The 18,737-nt window shown below is 43.0% G+C and overlaps 1 protein-coding gene across 19 annotated transcripts in view; it reads left to right on the plus strand.

The window, feature by feature from the left end:
* MAP2 (microtubule associated protein 2) overlaps positions 1–18,737 on the plus strand; it is a 219,263-nt gene that overhangs the window by 110,070 nt on the left and 90,456 nt on the right. The window contains exon 4 of one of the 19 annotated variants that reach the window (XM_063162605.1): positions 10,028–10,087. The exons of the other annotated variants lie outside the window; for them this stretch is intronic. The gene's annotated coding sequence lies outside the window, so the exon portion shown is untranslated. The remainder of the gene's footprint in view (positions 1–10,027; positions 10,088–18,737) is intronic. 19 annotated transcript variants of the gene reach the window in all.

The following is an 18,737-nucleotide window of genomic DNA, read 5'->3' on the forward strand; positions in this document are numbered from 1 at the left end:
TTTTAATGCATCTGCATGCATGTGGTGCTGAGAGAGAATAGTTACTTTCTTTATGGGGATTTAATTTCAAAAAGTTAGGAATCTGTATTTGTCCAGCTTTTCTTGTTGGCTTCCATTTGCTAAGTGTTTTCAGTTGCACCATACAGTTCTTTTGGGGGAGTAAATAAGGCATCTTAATACTTTCCATTGTGTTACCCCATGTTTTCTCATCTCCTTAGCATTGCCTGCTAGCTGAATCAAAACCAAATTAAAGTGTCATAGTAGAACACACTTTAGAACTGCTAATAAATGAAGGGAATTATCAGAAAGGCTGATAGAAAATTAAGAGGAGGAGCATTTTGTCAGCATTTTGGTTGGCAATATAATCTGTGTCTCCTGCAGTGCTGGCTATCAGTGTTCCTGGTGAGTTTGTCTGATTTTGAGCCCTCAAGCTGCTCAGGAAGCTCCACACAGCTTCTGGCTTATAACAAAAGTAGTTATGAGTTTGTGTTATTTTTTAAGTATGTGGGTGGGGGGAAAAAGCACAACAGTTCCTCCTGAACTCACAATATAGTGGTTTTCCACTTCTGGCACCTCTAGTTATTTTCAACTTTGTGAAAGATGTGGAGTATTTTATTAAAGTAAACAAAGCTATGTGAAATGAGTGCTCTATAAGAAAAACACTCCTATTTTTCAAAAACCCTAAACTTCAATAAGGACACAGAAATGTATATTCTTTATGGGCACTCAGCTTGACCTCACCTAGCCCAATTTCTTAGTAACATTCATCCTGCTGAATTGGGTTTTTATGAGGTATAGCTTAAGATATTAAATATAGACCATTTGGTTTCCTAGGAACTACATAATTTTCAAATAAGCAAGTGTTTTGAATATATACGTTTTTGGGGAGAGTCCTTACAGAAAACTCATCTCCCAGGTGAAAGCTGCTCAGTTTATTCTGTCTTGTCTCTGGAGAAAGTAAGAAAGGTTTTGAGAATTCTTTACAAATCCCTTTCTCACATCAGGCAGAATGGATTAATGACAAGATGCACTTGCAAGTGGCCACAAGCCCCAAACCCAGCTGAGAAGTGTGGTGGCTGCTCCAAGCCATGATGCTGGCCCTGTGTTCCCAGACTCCTTGTGAATTCCATAAGAGAGTGACATACTTGCTGAGTGTAATGGTGTAAACTTTGTGACTGGAAATTGTTCACAGATCTGTTTTGGAGAGAAAATTTGAGCCTGGCCTTAGACCCTTTACCCCAGCTTGAAATTCTCTTTTATGGCATTCCTCTGCCCAATCCAAACATTCTATTTACAGATTTATTACCTGCCTTTAGTAAGCTATCTGTGCCTGAGTACTTATCAGCAGAGCCCACCTTTACTGCAAATAGACAAGGGCTTCCATGAAACTGGGACAGCAGGAAAAGAGGCTTTGCCACTGTTTTCCTCGTTTCTTTGTTAGGTACAAAGTCAGAGCTTGGGGATTTTTTAGGGGATCCTGGGACTGAGGCTCTTAAGGATGGAGAGCTGTCATACTGGAGTCTATTTGGACCATTTTCCTGCTGTCACACCTCTGTGGCTGACATGACTGTGTCACTTCTGGGACCCGTGTCCCATAAGCATCAATCACCTTTAAATGAAATGAAATTTGGTATTTCTTACCAAATGCCTGATGACAGGCAAGTGTCACTTGAGTTTGCTGCTCTTAAGAGCTGAGCAAGGACAAGAGAGAAGACATGAGGAATGAAGGGAGAATCCTGAAGGAGGCAAGGCTGGATGTGGATGTCCATGGAGGCAGCCATGCTGAGTTGTGGGGGTGATAATGTGACTGCTGGTGAGTCCTGTTTCACAGTGGAAACATCTCTTCCTGGCTGACTCTGGTATCACATTGTCTCTGCCACGGAGCACTGCTTATTTGCATAAGTCAGCAGCAGGTTACTGCTTTTTCCACAAAGCAGGATGCATGCTAAGAGGAATTTTAGGGCAGCTGTAGTTGCTTCAGCAGTCCCTGGCCTGGGAGGGACACTCTGCTTCTGTGAGCATTGGTTTTGGTTGAGCAGAAAATCAAGTGATGCTGTTTCAGATGGAGCTTGGATGTGCTGTGTGTGGTGGTGGGCATTCCTAGGGACTCTCAAGGAGCAGACCTTCAGGCAGGCCTGGAGGAAATGATGGTAGGAGATGTCTGGAAAATCTCCAACAAAGCAAGCAAAAAGCTTTCTGTTTTCAACCACTGAAAGACTCTGCTTTGCTTAATTCCCCTTCTCCCTGTGACAGGTAACTTGTGCATTCCAGATTGCTAATGGAGATAAGTGGTTTAGAGGTGACTTCAGAAATAACAGGTTTAAAGCCTCTGGGAGATTTTGCTCAGCAGTTGTGTATAGGAAGTGCATGTATTACAGGAATATGTGTTAAATGGGCTTCTCCTGAGCAAAGCTCATATCATCCTGTGATTCTTTCTAAAACAGTGCCAGTAAAACCTCCAGAATGTGCCATGGGATGGGGTCAGTACTGTATTACAGCCAACCATATTGCTTGGCTGTAATGCTCTAAACTAGGGAGAAGGAAAAAGCAGAAACCTGAAGTATGGTACAAAAATTTCTTTTAAAATGTGGGGAATACTGGCTAACCTGTACTGTGTTCCCTGTCATGTTTGCTCACAGTTGGAGCTCTTCAGGCAATGTTTTTATGCCACTTGTCTTTATCTTGGAGGTCTCTGGTGACACATAGGCCATGACATTGGAGCTGTGTCTTTGAGGATGTGTTCTAGCAAATGTCTTCTGTGTGCCTTCCTCACTGAATATGGGGCTTTGGGCCTTCTAATCTCAAGGACATCCATATCAGTGCAAAAATCTGCAGCTTAAGCTCAGTTTCCAGGGCACTGCACAGCTTGCTCTTGACTCCTCAAAGTTAACTTCAGTGCACTTGGAATTAGAGATATCATGGAGCCAGGTGATTGCAGAACCCATGTACTAGCCATAGGCTAACGTGGCTTCCCCCTGCAGTCCCAGAGCAGCCTTGCATCCTGAACCTTTGCTGCTCTCTTGCCATCATTTTCACTGGCACACTGGGAAAAGGCTGCACTTGGTTACTGCAGGATTATAGGGCTTCACACCGTTGTTACACCATGGCTGTGCTGGAAATGTGTGTTCAACCTTATCATTAGGTGCAGGAGCTGGGAGACCTTGGTTTTGGTCCTGTCTCAGGCAGGAACCTGCTTTGTTACCCACAGAAAGTCTCTCAGTCTACAATCCTGTCAAAGGGGATTTTCACTTTTTCAGGAGAATCATCTGAAGTTTTATTGACACCAGTAAATTGTGTAATATCACATGGATGATAAGAAAAATAAACTCATCCCCAGCCAAAAAAGCGATATATATTTTATTGTGTATTATTTTGTATTTCCATCTGATATACCAAGTTGACTCTTGGGTTATAAGGATGTATTGAGGAAATTTTCTATCTGCCTGGACAGGAAAATCTTCAGGATAAACAGAACTGGTATGTCAAAAAAGAATACTCAAACAAGAGAGAGAATGGACCCAAACTAGTGCAGCAGTTCTTGCTTTCTAACCCTGTCTCATATCCTCATGTCCTTAATTTCTTACTGGCATAAGACTTGCCCTGTCAGTAAGGCAAAGGGCTCCTGTGCTGTTCTTTGGAAGGTGGTTGTTTGATCTCCCTTGTCTGTTCACCTCCACCCTGTGCATGGGCTGTAGCTGTGTTACAGTCCTGGGTGCTGCAGGGGAAGGAAACACACCTTTAATTTTGGACACAAGAGCCTGGAAGCCAAAGCAGCAGCGAGCTTAGCACGGAGCAGCATTTGCTGCTTCCCTTCTGTGGTGAGTGTCCTTGGGCTCTGGGAGGAGGGCTCAAAGCAGCAGCTGAGAAAATGCCCTCACTGGGGGCTGCTGAGCTGAAATGTGTCCCTGGAGTGGGGCAGCACAGACCTGAGGCCAGTCTGTCGTGTGTGCTCCTGCCAGGCTTGTGCAGCATCCTGAAATCCATGCTTAGCAAAGCTGAAGTGGCTCTGGCCAGCTGTCAGTCTCATTGTGATGCTTTGTCCTGACACTTCATCCCAGCTCCTCAGGTCCTTTTCTTGTGTCCTCTCCTCCCTGCCTTTTTCCTCCCTCTGAATTACTGTGATGACTGAGGGAAAGACTCTTACACTTGCTGGTTTGCACCAGCCTGGCTGTCAAGGTGTTTGTAAGGAGATGAAAGGCAGTGGCTGATTTTCTCTGTTGATTGTGTCTGTCACTCATGAGTGAAAGCCCTTTGCAATCTTGGCACGTCCTGGCTTTATTTGTTGCATGAACTCTGCCTGGGAACAGCCTGATTTCCACCCACACTCTTGGATTTGCATCCATGAGCTAACTCGGGGCTAGGGGGTTTTTAGAAAGTGCTGTTAGTCCAAAGACAGGTTAAAAGCAGAGTTTAATAAGATGCATACAGTACAATACCTCTATTTTGAAATTGGTTATTCTTTTGTATTTGCTGTTCACTGAAAAAAAAAAAAGAATGAAATTGTAATAACTTGTTAAAACTTCTTAGTAGTGTTTTTCATTATCTTGGCTCTGAGAGGTAAGGGGAATGTAAAGTCCCAAATTTAAAAGTCTCCAGCTTCCAGTGGGAACTCCTTTTTGTGGTGCTGGACCAAAGTATGAAAACATATCTGCTATGTGTGTGATATTGAGGTGAGGATGGCATGTCCCTGATAGGTGGAGTATTTCTCACTCCTGGATCTTAAATAAATATTTTCTCTTGGATACCAACTTGTAGAGTTGTTGGTCTCTGTTTTACTAAATGACTATTAGAGAGTCCCTGTCCAGAATCTCTAGTGAGCTTTTCCTCTCCAGCATGTGAAGATATAGCTTGTGCTCATACAGCCATTTCATGGGTGTCTGAAATTGCTGAGGCCTCCTAAAGCAAATGCAAAGACTGCAGTAAATTGCTGTCCAGCATCTTCATTAGCAAACAGCCTTTTTTTCTGGAGGTAAGATCCTTCAGTGGAGGGAGATGGCTGATCTGTGGCCACAGTGGGTGACAAGAGGAACTCAGGGACTCTCTCTGCTTTGCTGACAAACTGATAAAAAAACAGGCCAGCAATCCATCTTGCAAGTCTCTTAAGCTATCATAAGGATTTATAGGAACTCATTATACAATAAATTATAGATATAAAATAGCAGGTGGTACATCTTTCAAGCAGTATGTATTAAAATTCAAATTGACAAGACCAGGAAAACAGCCCCCAGACCTATCTTCAATAACTACAGGGGGAGTAAGCTGTGGTTAAGAGAAGTGGAGTGTTAATGACAGCTCTGTGCCAGTAAACACAACAAAATGCCTCAGTGGTAATTGTCATCAGAACGATTTCCTTCCCTGCTAGTTACAAAATCAGATAAACTATTAGAAACACCATTTGTAAAACCCAGGCACCATATATTTCCATCAAATGTAGCAGTTGTTTCTGTCTCTGAGATTCCTGTAAAAAACCCCTTGGGGTTGTAGCTGGGCTGCTGAACACAAGCTGTGAAAATATTGGCATGCTCATTTTATCCTTTGCTATCCTTGTTCTTCTCTGTTTCCATTCTTTAATCCTTACTTAGTGGCAGCCACTAATGCAGCCCAGTTACTTCTGCGTCAAGAGGATCAGGAAACTGTTTCCTCTCAGGCCAAATGTGCTGACACTGCTAACCTTGATTTCTATAAATGATTGAACAGTGTCTCCTGTCTGCTGTGTATTTCAGGCCCCACTTAGCCAAGATTCTTGGATGCTGAGACAGCTTTTCGTCTTCCCTGTCTCCTCCTCAGAGTCATAACCAAGCCAGGCTTTGTCTTCTCTACATGTTTTTCCCCATGAATAGATCTCTCTCAATTTGCAAGGTTTTAAAATTTTCTTTTAACTATTGAAAGATTTGGTGTGGATGTTGTAGTTAAAATGAGTCACCAGGCAAGCAATGGAAATTAAGTGTTGGGAGTAATCCATTTCAACGCAGATGCAGTGCAGTAGTTTTTGGAATAAATAAATTTGTGATGGTACTGTCAGCATTGCTTGTTCTTGAATCATTTAAAGCTTTTCTAAATCAGCTTGGTCAAAAGGGAACAAGCTAAACTGGCTTTCAGAAGCAGCATGTTCCAGGAGTGGGGGAAGGACTGAGTTATGTGCTGCCCAAAGCCAACTCATACTGGTGGTGAAAATCTCAGTACAGTTTTTTCCATAGTCAGCGTGGCTCTGGAATCCTGATTCTCAAGCTGAGACATCTACTGCAGTCCTTCCTGAATTTCAGGCCACATCTACAACGACAGTAAGCTGCCGGCTTCTGCTCGTGGTCAGTGATTTACAGCAGCACAACCTGGCCTCTGCTTTGCCTCCTTTAGCTGGAGTGGTTTAAAGACATTTGCTCTCTGCATCAACCTTAGATGAGGTTCAGATATATTTGACCTTCATTTTGTAGCACTTTGGAAACTGAATAATAATAAATGTGTAGTGAATTCTATCCTGCAGATAACCAGATTGGTTTTTTGCATCCCTTTGAAAGATATCTGTTATTTTAAGCTTCTGCTGCCAAGGGGAAAGCATAGGGACATGGAAAGTAGGAAGGAGGAGGAGAGTGTGGAGTGTAAAAGGAAGAAGCTGTGGGGAAAGGTTTGGTGGTAATAGATTGCATCCATTTGCAGCATTGTTGGGCAAAGCACTAAATGCTGAAAAGTAATTTGTGGCAATTTAGGCTTTTATCATAGTGTGTATGTTGCTCTTGAGGTATATATAGCAAAAGGCAAGCTCCCAGACTGCAGAGTTAATAACCTTAAATGTGCATTTCTGCAGGCAGATTGCTGAAGCTAATAGATATCTATCTAGATATCTCTGCAAGGCAGAGTCAGGGCCTTGGGTAGATGGGCTGACTCTTCAGGATAACAGCACAGCTCCTTTCTCAGGAGAACAAGTGGAACAGCTTAGGAAAAGAATGTACTTAGTCCTTACAATTTTCATTATAAGTGACTCTGCAAAACAACTGTGTTGTTGGGTAGGTCATACAGAAGTATTTGAACATACACAAATCCTGAAATGAGAAAGGAAAGCAGCTCCTGAGAAAGACAGATGCATTTTTTAAAATTAGTACAATGTATGAATTTATCAATCCTGTTGGTTTTAAGAGTTCCATAAGAGGAGAAGTAGGAGTAAGTGCACATTTATGAAGAATAGTTACAAATACCTTGTGCATAAAATAGAACCTCAGTCCTCTGTTGTGCATGTGTATGCACACTGGGTTTTTTCTTTCAGTTTTTGTAGGTAGAAGTCAAAGTGTTTACCAAAAGAAGAAAAGGCAATCCCTACTGGATATAGCAGAGGAAGTAGCATGCTTGATCCACAGACAAATGGCAAAGCCAGAATGAGCAGGTTTCCTTGACTCTTTGGTGCTAGGTCACATTGCATCCAGCCTAGAGCTGTCAGCCCTTGGTTAGTCTGCATCAACAGAGAAATCTGTCTGATGTACTTCAGTGGCAGAAAATGTGCTGAATGCACTTACCAGGCTGTATTTGTGGATAAGACTTCAAGTTTTCTTCATTGTCATGAGCTTGCATGTCCTGACATAGGTTTCCATATCTAAGATAGAAGATATTAGTCACAGCTTCCCGTTAGGAGTGAAAAAACCAGCTTATCTGTATTGTGCCCTGTCCCTTGTGGAAAGTGTCACTTGGAGCAGCCAGAGTGCCATCCCCTGCCATCCTGCCTCTAGGGCATCAATAAACCAGCATGTCTCTTCATCTGAGCACAGAGCTTTTCTAAAGACACTGCCAGTTTCAAGTAATTCCTTATTGGGACAGGTTCTTCTGGATTTTTGTCTCAAGCAACAGGGTTTGGGAGAAATGCAAACAAAAAGAAACCCTTCTTGATACATTCTGCACTGTGATTATTAGATGGTGCTTACAGGAGGTGGAAAACCCCATTTATGTATCTGGTGCCACATTCTGACTAGGCACTTAAATGTTAACTTCTTACTTTTTGTTTAAATGCCCTGAACGTGGAGTTGTGGGTGTCTCTGCTGTTCTCCAGCAGAAGAACTCTTGAATCATCTCATTTTCTTCCCTTCCCTCTTCCCCAGCAAGAGGTGGAAATGGTGATAACAGCCTGAATCCAGAAAATTCGTGGGCCAGCAAAAATGCTGCCCATTTCTGGCATCTGTATTTTGTCTGGTATTTTTGGTATTCTGCTGGTGACTGAAATCACATTTAATGCAGTGGACCTTCAGCAGACTGCTGTGACACATATTTAATGGTGGTAGAATAGATAATGAAAGGGCAAAGCCGAGTTTGTTTTTGTTAAAAAATGCCATCTGACCATCTGGCATATGAGTAGCAGGTGTCTCCATCCTTCTTGGTAAATCCCTGTTGAGTGCCTCTGTCTCCTTGTCCTCCCCAGAGGGGTGCTCCACCTCTTCTGGTTCTGGCTCTGTGGCTTTATGTGGCAGTGTTGGCACATCAGAGGGCTGGGATTGGGATGCCACGTGCTGAACCCTTGCCTGTCAAGAGCATTGATCTTTCTGCTGAGCCAGGGAAAATTTAATTAGCTTATTTTAACATTCATGTTTGTCGTGTGGTTGGTGGAGTTGATGCTGGCTGGAGCCTCAGTTCCACACAGCTCATTTACTGTAACTAATTATTGCTCATAAGTGAATGGTGCACTCAGCTGGCAGCCTCTGCAGTAAGGTGGAATTTATTCCATTGCAAATTTTTCATTTATTTGCTGTCAGAACCATATGAAACCTTCCTCCTTCAGGACAGCAAAATCTTTCTGTTCTTGTTGGATGTTAACTGGGCAAACTGGTGGAAAGCTGTAGTTGGCACAATCCCATGCCAGTGATGTGGTGCAGACAAGGTGACTAATTCAATGACAAAGTCCAGGAAATAAAAGGAACCTGAACTGCTCTCTAGCTTAAGGTTAGTTGCCTTTCTGAGTATGCATTATGATTCTCTCTGATTTCACACTTACATCTTACTTTTTGTCATTACCTTCTATCCTTCTTTTTAATTTGGTTTAGTTCTATGTTTCTTACTACTCTAGCTCCTGGCACTGCCTGCCCTATTCTTGCTGAAGCTTTAAAACAGTGAACTCTCAAACAAAAGCATTACCTTGAGTCAGATACCCTGTACAGGGAATTAATTTCTGAACAACTAAAGTAAAAAAATGTACAAGTGTCTTGGCATGAGAAGCTGCAGCCTTAAATACAGGTGATAGTACTAGCTGGCTTCATAATCCTTGGGGATACTCTAGGACATGGTGTTAGGAGATCCCCTCCCTTTCACCCTGATGGGAGACACTTGGGTTTCTGTCTGGAATGTTTTCCTCAGTGTCATCTGGTCAGACTTAGAGAAAGGAGAGAGGATGGATGGTGGAGCATGCAGAGACTGTTTCAGCAGGCTATCTACATTTACTGCCCTCTCTCATTAAAGAGGGCACTAACATATGTGGGAATCTTTCTTACTTATCCCAGCTATACTTAAGACCCTCTGCTACAATTCTGGCATAAGATACAGTTTAAAGAAGAAACTGTAGTAATTCCCTGCCTTGGTATCTTCAGCTGTTTTGAAGTGTCATACTGGAAAGTCAGTGAGGGACTCTTACTCTTCTTCCATTACTTTCTGTGCATCTCAGCAACCATTTTCCTCCACTTCCCTCATTCCTGCTTGGGACTGCCCTGCAGCAGAGTCTGCATAGAGCAGCTCTGACAGTTCTCCCAGTCTGGAGGGAGTCTGGCTGGAATTGTGCTGTGCTCCATTTCCCTTCCCTGATAGACAGGTTTTTGGAGTCAGTGCCAGATTTTTTTAGTGCTGGCCTAGGGAGTAAGCAGCTCCTTGGTGGTCCCAAAGCAGGCTGGACATAACAGGGAATCTGAATTAATGAGTCTTGGGAAATAAAACTGAGAGGGAAAGGCATGGACAGAAATGTACACATGAGATGTAAGGACATTTTATAGTCCCTTACAATGTTGAGTTTATGCTACATTTGCTGCATAGAGACTAGTGAGCATGTTTTTCTATTTCTTTATAGGAACAGAGGGTTTCCCTTATTTTACAGTCAGACTCAGCATCCCATCATCTGCTTACCCAGGTATGACCTTTTAACTTGTTGGCATAGTTTAACAAGCAGGCTGCTTCAACAAAATAAGAAGGCTTGAGAAAGCTTCTCTAGTTCCTGGAATGCTTAATTTAATTTTTTTGGGGCTACTTCCTGTTTTTGCATTAGTCCTACTTTTAGAAAATAGGAGTATTTTAAGTAGATTTTTTTCAGAAAGCCTCCTGCATCTGATGGGAGCCACAGTATGCATTGTCAAAGCAGCTGTCTCACTTTTGGCTTAGCAAGAACCTGCTTACAGCCCTGGGTGGAAAGGGCCTAAGATGGTGATGATACAAAGGCAGAGCACCTGAGAGAGGTGACACTGCTCCTGCACTCTGCTCTGGTTTGTCTCATCCTGCTGCTGCACTGAGTTGTACCACAGAAAAGATGAGAATGATTTGTCAGAGTAATCACAAGCACAATGATTCCAGATCTCCAAAATCAAAAATGATTGGGTTGGATCAAAGAAATGCATGAGCATGAAAGTTTTATTCAGGGGGTAAAAGTACCTACTTTGCCTTGTCACTAATAAAAAGGAAGGTGTTGGGTTATAGCAGTTCAGGACACATTTCTGTGAGATCATGCTTGAACAGTGAGCAAAATCAATCTCCTGTATTCTTCTTGAGTAGTCACTGCCATGCTTCTGAGGCTGCCAAGATACTTAAAAATGAAAAAATTGAAGGATCAAGCACAGGTTTAAAGGAAGGCAAGCTGATACTACAGGATGAAAAAAGGTAATAGTGTATGGTGTAGGATTTGTGTGGACATGCACATGTGCACTTCTCTTTGTATGTATTGGGTACAAGGCTGCTTTTGGACTTGAGCTCTTATAAGCCTGTAATCTATCAATTTCCCAACCAGCCCCTAGTTTACTTCTGCATGCAGTCTCTCCTGGATTTATGAACTTGAAGGAAATCGAAATAGAGAATCAAATTGGGCTCTCAGCATTTGTAGGCTGTAAAAAGCAGGCACATAAGTTGATTTTCCATATGTGAACTTTTCTCTCTCACAAGCCATGGCACCACAGGCCTGACACGGGCTGTGGGGACACAAAAAATGTGTTCGTGCCAGTCTCTCTTTGAGACATGTGATGTGCCTGAGGGTTAAGGTGCTTCTTGCAGAATTTCAGTGCTGCTTCTCCTCCTGGACAGCGGAGCACAGGCACCCCAGCAGTTCTGGAAGGAGCCATTTGCCTTCTGGGCCTCAAACTGTGGGAGGGCAGGAGCCACCCCAGCCCTGGCATTGGCTCCCATCAGGCTCCCTTTGCTCCTGGAGGCTGCCAGCACATCCAGCACCCTGCAGGCTCCTGCCAGCCTCTGCCAGACAGGAGGGGCACCATAAGCAGTGATCCTGCACGCTTCAGGAATTTTCCCATGGCCTCAGAATACCCCTGCAGCAGTGCAAGTACTAAATGAAGGATTAAATTAGCCTGTAAGACTTAAAGTACCAGGCAGTTTTTATTGCAGTTGCCATTTCACTGTTGATAATGTTCCAGTAGTGATAAAGTAAGTTCTCAGTTGTCTGCTGTGCACAGCTTAAATTGTCTCTGCAGATCCCTCCCTTAACTGACAGACCTAAATGATGGCTCTTGGAATAAAGAGTTTATCCATAGCCTCTTGATGCTGCTCAGAAACCACAAACAGTTAAGGAAGTTGGCAAGTCTGAAATGAAAAGAGAGAGAAACAGCCGTAGATCAGAAATAGCATTTTCTTCACAGGGTTAGAAAATAAAATACAGGTGTAAGATCTTGTGAGAATTGCTGTCTCTCCTGCTTCCTTTGTGTCTCTGTGACTAAAAGTAGCAGTGAGAATTTGCAGTGGAAATAATGGATCACAGGTGTGGGACAGGGAAAGCTGTGACAAAGGAGGTGGGGGTCAGCAAAAGGAGATGTGTTTGCCCCCTCCCTGTGTGAGAGCATCCCCAAGGCTGGGCTGCTGGATGGGGAGGAGGAATAACAGAATCAGGAATGTGGCACAGAGGGCATCAGGAATGGGTGATAAAGCTCTCTGGGCTGGGATGCCAGTACAGCCTGTGTGCAGCATTTGGAGCTGAGGACTCAGCTTTGGGAGAGTTGCAGCATTCTCTGGTACTGTGGTTTTGCTTCTGGGGCTGCTGCAGTGACTCCTCATGCTGGTCCCTGTGCTCTGTGATTCCTGGGCCCTGTGGTTCCCTGTGCATTGTGAACAAACTCAGCATCTCCCTCTGGCACGAGCTTTTCTGTGTGTGAGCTGTCTCTCTGAAGGGACCCCAAAACATGAAGGTGCCAAGACCATTTACTCATCTGGAGTAAGCAGGAGCTTTTAACAGCCTTGTAAGGCTCTGCCACATTGAAATTACAGGTAATTTAGAGTAACCTTTTGAGTGTAAGCATTGTTTGAATTTCTTTTTCTGCTGTGAACCTCCTAATGCTCAGAAGGGGAGGCACGGAGATGGGGATGGAGCTTGGCAGCAGCCATCTGGAACAGAGCCTTGAGGGCAGCAGGAGGTCAAGCTGAGCATGGAGTGCACTCAGGGAGAGCATTTGTGTACTGATACTTTGTTCAATTAGGCTGGAACCTCTTTAGAGAGAGGCTCATCTTAGATGGATGTTGTAAAGAGCATACGTACACTATAGCTTGGGTTTCAGGCTTAGAAATTTCTCTCATCAGTGATTGAAAATTAACAGAAATTATACAGAAAGATGTCAGTGAGGAATGATTGAACAGTTTTTAGAAAAGAGATATGAATTGATACTCACTAGAAGGGTTTCTTGTAGTCTTGTAGTAGCTGCAGAAGAATTGTTGGTTTGGTTTCTGAGGAGAAAAAAATTCTAGTGTTTTTTTTTTATTTTGCTAACTTTGGGGTTTTTTGTATGTGTGTTTGTTTGTTTGTTTTTTTCAGTGGTTGTTGTAGCACTAGGGAAAGTTGGCAGGTTGGCAGAGAGCAAGGCGGAGCTTAGTGGCGTTATTGGTGTTGTTTTCTCTTTTCTTTTCCCATGCAGTTGGCTTGAGTGTCTCCTGCCTGGCACTGGGAGGGCTGCAATGAGGCATCCCCTCTGGGTGGTTCTGATATGGGGCTGAAGGAGGCTTTTGGCACACTTATGTCACAGCCAGTGTGGCGTCCATTCCTCCTTCATCAGCCTTTCTCTTAAAAATAGTCTCCTACCAACCAGCAGGCTGTTCTGCAATCTCACTTGGAAGAAACTTTCAGCTTCCAGGTCAAACTTACAAAAGATCCTTGTACCAAACTACCCTTTGGAATTTCCTTCTTTGTGTTTATCACTTAGCATTAATCCTCCTCTTTCCTCCTTTGAAAGGAGGGCTGCGATCAGTTTTGTAATCAACTTCTTTTCCCTTCTTTCTTCTGATTGTCTTAATAGCCATTATCTGTGCATTCATTCCTTTGCAAACACCTGTTTTGAACACAACCTGTTTTGAATAATCTGTTACTTGTATCTGTGAACTAGCAAAGGTAGAATTTGCTACATTTTGAAAGGTTCGAGACGTGATCGTTAAGCAGTGGGAAGGACACAGAATGTCCTTTGTTACTGTCAAATCATGGTGATGACGGTGCTGGTGTTAGTAATACTGCTGTGTAGCAGACTGAGTCACTAGTAGATGCTTAAAACCTGTTTACAGCCAAGAAGCAAAGCAATTCAGGCAGAAATTGACAGGCACGTTACCTGACTTGCTGCAGCTTTTCAGTGAACCTCTTCCCAACTCTTGGGATGCAAGAGGTGGGCCAGAGACACCAGGAGGGGAGAGGAAGAGGGAAATGCCATCCTTCCTTTCCCCTCTGTTGTGATGGGCCACAGAGTTTCATTTCAAGGAAAGGAAACTGTGTCCTGTGTGTTGCAGCTTATGCTTGATTCCTTTGTCAGGGTCAGCAGGCAAGCCCAACACAGAACTTTTCCATTTCTGTGCAGTACTCAAGTGACTTTGTGGAGGGGCAGAATGAAGGAAGTGATGGAGAGTTGCTGAGCTGCATTTTGGTTTTGAGAACCCTTACTGCAGTTGTTTCTGCATCCCCAGCAGTCAAGTCACCATAATCCCTCTTGCAGCTCAGGAACCAGTTCAGTGTGCTAGTGCTGAATTCTCACAATTGTGAGTTTTGTCCCCCGGCTGACATGGAGGGAAAGAAAACACCATGGAATAGAAACTCATCTCTTCTAAAGGCAGTTGAATTTTTGCTGTGTACATCCTTTTTGAGAATTAATCATCTTGCTAAGGATTATAGCTTTACAGCTATATGAAAAAGAAATTGCTCACGCTTGTAAAAATGACCGTTTCAGTTTTCAAAAGTCCTTGCTGAGTGGTGCACATCAGCCCTTTTTCTACAGGGGCTCACAAAGGCCTTGAATCACCTGCCTCCTCCAGTGGTCTGACACGTCCCTTGTTCATCTTCCAGCAAACCCTGCTGCTGTCTAAAAACACCCTAGTTCTCCTGCCACGTTCTCTTGAACTTTCCTGAGGAACATCTGGTTTTGGCTGGTGTCAGGACCAGGATGCAGCACCCAGGGATGTGCCCCTGTCTCTCACTGAGGGGGGAGCTGGAGGTCAGTGCTGCCTGCAAAGCAAATGGGGGGAAAATGATCCTGTTCACACTTAATACCTGTAAATAGCTTTGTAATGCAAGTCACAAGTTCCTAAGCAGCACTGCCTGTAAGTTCAGTGTTAGGGAGCCTGACACTCAGAGTTAAGCCTTCTTTAAGTGTAGTTAAGCAGTTGTGATGGCAAATATGCTTTTGAAAGAGGTAGTGGGAATAATGGAAGTGCTGTGAGCATTCTCCATGAGAGAAGTTTGAGAGGCACAGGTTTGCCACTTATGAGAAGAACAGATGTTCGAATCCTCATTTTTTTTCCATCATAGGTGATAAAACCTTTCATAATAATGACCAAAAAATACTGTAGTTGTCATCTTTAAGATAAATAATTTTTTTCCTCTCTTGTTGTTTATCCCTCTGAGACTTTGGGCCCTTCTGAAGCTGGAAGTTTTAATCCAGTCCAGTCTCTAGCCATGACATTTTGGACAGCTGGAATGATTATACAGGGAGGAGGGTGTAATACACCATGCAATTAATGTTCAAGTGAGGTCATGATGTGAGAAGTGAGATCCTCTCATGGCTTGTCTCTTTGTTCTTTTCCAAATCATCCTTGAATTTTACATCAGAAGACTTCAGGACATTACTGTAAGATTGCTGGTTGTTCTGCTGTTTGCCATGTCTGTGTGGGAAATAGGGGATAAACTGCAAGGCACTTTGATCAGGAGTCCTGCTTCAATGACTAATTCCTAATGTTGCACTTACCTGCATCTCTGTGAGTTTCCTGCACCATTCTCTTAATAACAGCTCCCTGGTATTCTTATTTTCAGTTGTGACTTCTTTAGGGCAAGAAAAAATGTTTTGCTTTTTATACAGTTACTCTTGCATCAGTTTGGCTGCTAAAAATGATAAGAACATCCACTCTGTGCTGAAAACAGAAATAGACACAACAGAATTTTGAGTCTGAGGTTAATAATGGTGGCATGCCTGGGAACTAAATACTGTGTACAACAGCTTTTGCTGTGATTCTTCTTAATGCTACATGATTCATTGCTGTAGCTATCATAATATTAGTGACTAGGTGTCCAAGTCTGGATTAGATCACTGTTGTGCTAGATGCTGTGTGCTCAAACAGCAGAGTTGGTGCAGACCCCAAGGAGTGAAATCTCTACTGAGACATGGAGCTGTGGGCAGCCAGAAAGGACACACTGGTGGGACACTATTTGCCAGTGTAATTAGTACCTTAGAGACTCCATAATTCATGCTGGGAAATTGTATCCTCATAGGATATACAGCTTACAAGGGATCAAATCCTATGTTACTTGAGGGGTGTTTCAATTTAAAATCCAGTGTATAGAGAGTTGTAAAAAAAGGAGGTCAGCTTCACCTCTTGTTTGTCTCTGCTGTTTTAGTATGTTTTCCCTAATACAGCGAAAGTCTAGTTAGTAATGCAGCTCTATTTCTGCAAATTGTTCACTGTAGGAAGCAACAGTAATGGACAAAGTAGTTCAGCTCCACTTAAAACTAATGTAAATGTTGGCCTTCAAACAGAATTGGATCACCCTGCTGCCCCTTTTTTCCCCTAGGTTCTGAATGTTCAGATAACTGGCTTCCAGCTAGCAGTAAAACCATCAAATAAAGATGAGAAAACCTATTTCTTTCTGGCCTGAGTGAGGAAGATTTGATAAAGTCATGAAAGTGCCTTCTCTTGAAGTCTGAAATGTATCTAGACCTTCCAGAGTAGATCTGTACTTTGAAATGCCTGAAGTCAGGACTTTTTCTTGGTTTGAGTTCAGCTCAGTGCTGGAAATGGTGTTGCCAATTGAACTGGTTTTGAAATAAAAATAACGGATGTTATTTGTCAGTGTGGGGTGGCATCCAGTGCTGGCTCTCTGCTTAGAGCTTGTGATGTTTATCACTACTCTACAAACAATCTCTACCCCACTTCTCCAGCCCCTGTATTCCCTTCCTGTGGTACCATGTACGGCTGGTTTTCTCATCTTCTTGGTTCCCTGGGGAGGATTCCCACACTCTACTGTGATCTTTCAGATTCCCAGCCTCTGATTATTTCTTTCATACCCACTTTGCCTTACCTGTGTTGCTTTCTCTCATTCTTCACTGAATTATCTCCATTTACTCCTTGGACCTTTAGGATTTCTTGACTTTTCTTTGCATTTTCTCAGCAAATTTCAGCTCCTGTTTCATCCTTAACTTGTCTGTGCTTAGACAGTTAGTTTGGCCAGAAAGAATATGTGCTGTGGCTGCATGTGAGCTCTGCATCTACTGCACAGACCACCAGGACACTGCCAGACAGGAGAAATACAGGCTGAACTCTTCTCCTTGTTGTTTTTTTTTTTCCTTTGTAGAGGCATTTATCTTCTCTCTCTCTTTATCCATCTGTGCATTTCCTATGGTGGTTGGTAGGAGCTTAGAATCTTCTATCAAACATGGTAGAAATTGGCCACAGTGACTGACAATTATGAGTGTGGATAGACACAGCAGACAGGCAGAGACAGGAAACAGGAGCACAAGTAGTGTAAGAAAATTAAGGAATTTGTGTGTTCAGCTGTATTTTCAGCTAAGGTGAGCAGCAGAACCAACCAGGCAGTTTATAATACTGGTTTGACATCAGGGAGAAATCTGAAGGACCTGTTTTTTATATATGGAGGCAGATTGGTATCAGGGACTTGATGCATACCCCTTGTGCTTTATGTTTTCTTAAATGAATTCTGGGACTATATTGTGTCACATTTTTAATTCCTACCAAAGGCAGTTCTTTGTACAAGTATTTTTAGAAATGAGCATCCATCAGAAGAAGGAATGCAGCAAGCTTTATATAGATTCCTGGAGGAAAGATGTGGGAAGTGCTGTGGAGTATCTGGGAAAGAAGTCATTTAGAGACAAGCCAGTTGGTCAGGCCAGCAGCTCTATGGAGTTGAAATAAGAATCTACATTTCTGATTGTTTTTATGATAATACCAACAGCAGGAGACTGCTTAATGTAGTTTGTAGGCTGCAACCTTCATCAGAGACTTCACATCCAAATTTTAAACTGTGGCTGTTCTGTCAGTCCTGGCTGATGATGGAGGGTTTTAAGGGTCAAGTTCCCTTGCATCAGCACCAGGGGCCTGAGCTGAGCTTTGAGGCACCCAGGGACTGGAGCTGTTTGGCAGCCAGAGTTCAGGGACAGCTCTGTCCCCAGAGCTGTCAAGCAGGCACACAGTGCCCCAGATCCCTCTGTTTCCCCTGTGTGCTCTGGTGTCACTGGCCAGTGTTGCAGTCCTTCCTTTTGAGTCTCCTTTTTGTGGCTTCAGGTTTGTTGTGTGGCCTTCAGGCCGATGCTGTGTCTGATAAATGTCCTTCCTTGAGCAAAACTTTCTGAAAGCTGGATCCAAAGGCTTTGGTTGGGAGCCTGAGCATCCTTGCCCATATGGAAGAGAGAGCTCTTGCCCTGAAGGGTTTGCAGCACAAATAGGCAAGTTACACGCCATGTGAATGTTGTAGTGTGTATTTTACAGATGGGAGGACTGAGGCATGGGCTGGTTTATTCAAAAGTTCAAGGTAATAGTGCCAGGTGAGCAGCAGAGTCCTGGACTAATTCTAATCTTGGATCTCAGTGCCTTAACCACCAAATTGCTCTGCCTTTCTAAAAATCCTTGTGATTGTAGAAATATCTGTATTACACCACAATTGTATGAGGAAGGAAACCTCTTTTTGAGTGAAATAATCTTGAAAGCACTTCCATTTGTGCATGAAATTCTTCATCCCTTGATCAACTTTAGCAAATTCTATGCAGGTAATGCCTGATAGAAGAAGACAAATTGCCAGAAAAAAATAAATTAACAATAATCCATAGAAGACGTGAAACAATCATGGTCTTAGCAGCCTATAGATAATAAGAGGGAAATCTCTTCATTTAAAATTCCTAATGTTACTAATCTCCTGGTAAATCCATGCCTATGAAGGATAAATCAAGCTTTTTCTTAAACACAGAGTTCCTTTGTCAGTGGGAGGTTTGAATGATCATAAGCATTATTCTTCTCCTATTTGGAACTCTGTGGGGGCATGATCCCAGAGTCACTGGGATCATGAAAGAGAAGAAGAGGAAAGAGAGGAGGAAAAACAG

This window comes from Melospiza melodia, chromosome 8 (assembly GCF_035770615.1).
Source record: "Melospiza melodia melodia isolate bMelMel2 chromosome 8, bMelMel2.pri, whole genome shotgun sequence".
NCBI classification, from domain to species: Eukaryota; Metazoa; Chordata; class Aves; order Passeriformes; family Passerellidae; genus Melospiza; species Melospiza melodia.